The 4,443-nt window shown below is 32.6% G+C and overlaps 1 non-coding gene across 1 annotated transcript; it reads left to right on the top strand.

Moving 5' to 3' along the window:
• The first annotated feature begins 1,368 nt into the window (after positions 1 to 1,368).
• Positions 1,369 to 1,440, top strand: LOC116575609. The gene has a single exon (XR_004279866.1). It is a non-coding gene; the product is annotated as a small nucleolar RNA SNORD56 (small nucleolar RNA).
• The last annotated feature ends 3,003 nt before the right edge of the window (positions 1,441 to 4,443 follow it).

Raw genomic sequence — 4,443 nt, 5'->3', positions numbered from 1 at the left:
CCTACACATTCAAGAAGCTAAACAAACACAAGAATAAATTCAAAGGAGTCCACACTAAGATACAGCATTGTCAAACTTTTGAAAACTAAAGACAAAAAAATCTGGAAAGCAGTGAGAGAGAAATGACACCTTACCTATAAGGGGAATATAATTCAAATGACAGGGGATTTCTCATTAAAACCCATGAAGGCCAGAGGAAGTGGCACAACATTTTTCAAGTGTCAACTCAGAATCCTATAGCAAGCAAAAATATCCTTCAGGATTAAGGGAAAATCAAGACATTCTCACAAGTTAAACTAAGGGATTTTTCCCCCTGTAGACCTACCCTAGAAAATGGTTAAATAAAACTCTAAACAGAAAGGAAATAATGTAATAAGGAAAGTTGAAACTTGAAGAAAAGAAAAATATGATAAAGAAATTTGTGGTTAAATACAGTAGACATTCCTTCTCTTCTCAAGTTGTTTGTTTTGTTTGACTGTTGAAGCAAAAGGAATAACATTTCTTGGTGTGGTTGCAAATGTATATAGAGGAAATACTAAAGATATTTATATTATAAATGGAAAGGGAAAACTGACATAAAGGGATTAGTGTTTCTATACTTCCTTGAACTGGTAAAACAGCACCAGTAGACTATGTGTATATGTATAAAGTATGTAATGTGGTCACTCTAAAAGCAATACAACGTGTCAAAGAGAAATTGTGCTAGACACTGGTTAAAAATGACAAGGAAGGACCTTTTTCAAGACTATTCCAATAGAGAGACTAATGCAGTAAGGGGGATAAACTGATTAAGTTCATGTTGAAACAAAATGTAAGGGAGCTTTTAAGCAATTGTGTGAGCTAGTAGGAAAGTACTGCAGGTTGTTAGGGAAAGATACAGAAGGAAAGAACAGAAGAGACAACCAAGAAATACTTCCATACAAATCTCCTAACAGATTTTTGACAAAAGTTTAAAAAAAGCCCTCAATGGAAGCAAGGTAGCCTTTTCAACAAATGGCACTGGAGGAGTTAAACCTCTGTAGATAAAAGAGTGAATTTTGACATAAATCTCAAATTCACTACAAAATTGGATTACAGACTTAATATAAGTGTAAAATGCAATATGAACAGTATACAAATTTTAGAAAAAAAAACACAGAAGCAAAATACCAGTTTGAGACTTAAACAAAACCATAATCTATAAAGAGAAAAAATGCATTCTTTAAACATCATAAAAATTAAAAATTTTGTGTGTGAAAGACCCTTTTAGGAAGATGAAAAGACAAGCAGTACAGTGGAATAAAGTATTGCTAGTCAAGTATTTGACAAAATACTAATATCTAAAACATGTAATGAAGTGTAAAAAATCAGTGAAAAAAGAGGAAAAAACTATAATGATAGCAATAATTTTTTGTTAACAACAGTTCCTCTAGTGAGTGTTGATACTTTGGGTCTGAGTGAAGAAAAAATAGGGGAAAAAAGGAGATGAAAGAAAGGAGAAAAATATCCCACAAACAAGCAAATTAGAAAATGAGCATAGCCATGAAGAGAATTTTCACCAAAAAGAATATATTGGTATTAAAAAAGCACGTGAAAAAAATGTTCAACAACTTTAGCCACTAGGGAAATATACATTAAAACCACAATTGAATACCACTATACAGAATGGCTATCAGAATGGCTAAATTAAATCCTTGGGATAACATCAAATGTTAGCAAGGATGCGGAAAAACAAGATCACTCCTATATTGTTGGTGGGAATGTAAAATTTTGCAGCCACTATGGGAAATACTTTGAGAGTTTGCCTTTAAAAAGTTAATGTTAATAATACCAATAATAATAGCAACAACATGTACCTACTGTATGACTCAACAATTATACTCTTGGGCCTTTACTCCAGAGAGAAGAAAATTATCTTTATACAAAAACTTGCACATTTATAGCAGCTTTATTTATAATAGCCAAAAACTTAAACCATCCCAGATGTCATTTGTCAGGTGAATGGTAAACACACAATGGTACATCTATACCATGAAATACTGTTTAGCTGTTGTTATAGGCTCTATAGACTCAGTTGTATCCCTCCCATAGTAATATGTCAAAGCCCTAAAACCCAGTACCTCAGAATGAACCCATATTTGGAGATAGTGCCTTTAAAGAAATGAGTAAAGTAAATTATTCTATTACAGTGAGCCCTAGTCCAATCTGACTGGCCTCCTTATGAGACGAGGAAATTTGGACAATTAAAGAATCATTAGAGAAAAGACCATGTGAAGGCACAGATAAGGCAGCCATCAGCAAGCAAAGAAGAAACCAAATCTCAGAAGAAACCAAATCCACTGATGATATGTTTGATAGAAAAATAATTTTAAAATTAGAATTATATATGGAACTATACTATTAGTCCAGTGTGTTGGTAGAAGTAATTAAGTGACTTGGTTGAGAAGATTTACCTCCCATGACTGTTTCTGAAAAATACGTGACTTCAGCAATACCAAAGAGTAAACAAAGAAGAGAAGCTCAGGTCCAGGAAACTGTTTCTATTCCATAAGAGAAGCAACAGGGAGTTCCAGGTTTCAGATGTGTGGTGTGCTTAGAGAGGTTCCAGTCCTAACAGGAGCAGGAAGTGACAGGTCTTAGAGTTTTATTTAATAAAGACCTGTGAGAAAAATGGAACTCAGTAGACCAAATCATATAATGAGAAGTTTGAGGAAAAAAAAAATTGACAAAGGTAAATAAGTATAACATAATAAAAACCAATTTGAAATTTTAGGGAGGAAAAAACAGCAGTATCCAACAGTGGTTAAAAGCATGCGATATTGAACTAGGCTGCTGACTTCACCTACTGGCTCTGCACTTATTGGCAATGAGAAATTAAGCGTTTTCTAAATTCCCTGTGTGTCAGTTTCCTCACATGTAAAATATAAATAGTATTGATAAAAATAGTACTAGTCCATAGTTTATTCTGAAGGTGAAATAAGTTAATCAATTTGTAGCATATTGAAAAATGGCTGGCATAAAGCAAGGGCTAAATAAATTTAGCATTATTGTTACAAGGACTGTTGATAATACAAGAAAGGAAATGACTGTGTAATAAATTATAAATTGTATTTCTATTTTAAACTTTAAAATTTTAAATTAAAATTTTAAACTTTATCATTCTATGGATAGGGCATGCAAGAATATTCATGGTCTTCCATATTTTATCTGCAAGTAAATTTGATAGACATAGTGAAGGTTCAGGACCATTGTAGATAGTTTTCATTCATATAATTGTTTAAAATAGAGTTCACTCTAAGAAAAAATTTGAGTTTCAGATTTGAAGATGGCAATTTTTTTTTTTTGAACCCCAACGTGGGGCCTGAACCCAAGACCCTGAGATCAGGACCTGAGCTGAGATCAAGAGTTGGACACTTAGCTGACTGAGCCACCACACACCCTTGAAGATGACTTTTGACTTTTATCTCTGCATCTCTCCCTCTTCATTCTTTAAATTTCACTTTTAGTAATTTGTGTTTTTCCTCTGATGTAAATAAAGCAAGCAGACCTAAATTCGAAGAAAATACTGTCATAAACATCAACGATGTAAAAGTAAATAGAAATAAAAGAGTGAAATATTATACATTGAAGGATAAAAATTACAATTAGAATTAATAAAAGTAGAGGTTTTAAAACATCATTATATTTCTCACATTCTGTTAGAGAAAAAACAAAATACTATTATTTGAAAATAAGTATTATCAAAAGCACCCTTGAGAGAAAAAAAGTGTAAGAGTGTAAGAAAAATATAGTGCATAGGGGAGAGAAAAGGTATATTTTGTTGTGATAAATATTTATATTAAATATTAAATAATGTAGAATTTATCTGAATATGAGGGGTGAGTGAAGTTATCCATTAATGAAATGGTAATATTAAAAATAATATCCAAATTTGCAAGTGGAAATAAGAGAAATGATTAGAAATTTTACCGATCTAGAAAATATATAGAGAAAAATGTAACAGTAAGCTAAATTAATTATTCCAAATAAAGATAAAGGAATAAAGACAGATATGACAATTATTATTCAAAAGAGTGAATAAACTAAACTTTTTTTTTTAAATATTGTATTTATTCATTTGACAGAGAGATTGCAAGTAGACAGAGAGGCAGGCAGAGAGAGAGAAGACGGGGAAGCAGGCTCCCTGCTGAGCAGAGAGCCCGATGTGGGGCTCGATCCCAGGACCCTGAGATCATGACCTGAGCTGAAGGCAGAGGCTTAACCCACTGAGCCACCCAGACGCCCCCTAAACTTTTCTTTTAGAAAAGATTGTCAAATAGGATTAAGAGACCTAGGGAACTTTATTAAATTTATAACCAACAAAAACAATAACAATGACTGTACTCATGAGGAAAGACATACTAAAAAGAGTGAGCTAAGAAGTGATAGCCAAATGCAAAAGAAAGGAAAATATAAGTGGCAATA

This window comes from Mustela erminea, chromosome 16 (assembly GCF_009829155.1).
Source record: "Mustela erminea isolate mMusErm1 chromosome 16, mMusErm1.Pri, whole genome shotgun sequence".
NCBI classification, from domain to species: domain Eukaryota; kingdom Metazoa; phylum Chordata; class Mammalia; order Carnivora; family Mustelidae; genus Mustela; species Mustela erminea.
This window is presented reverse-complemented; position numbering and strand designations above follow the sequence as displayed.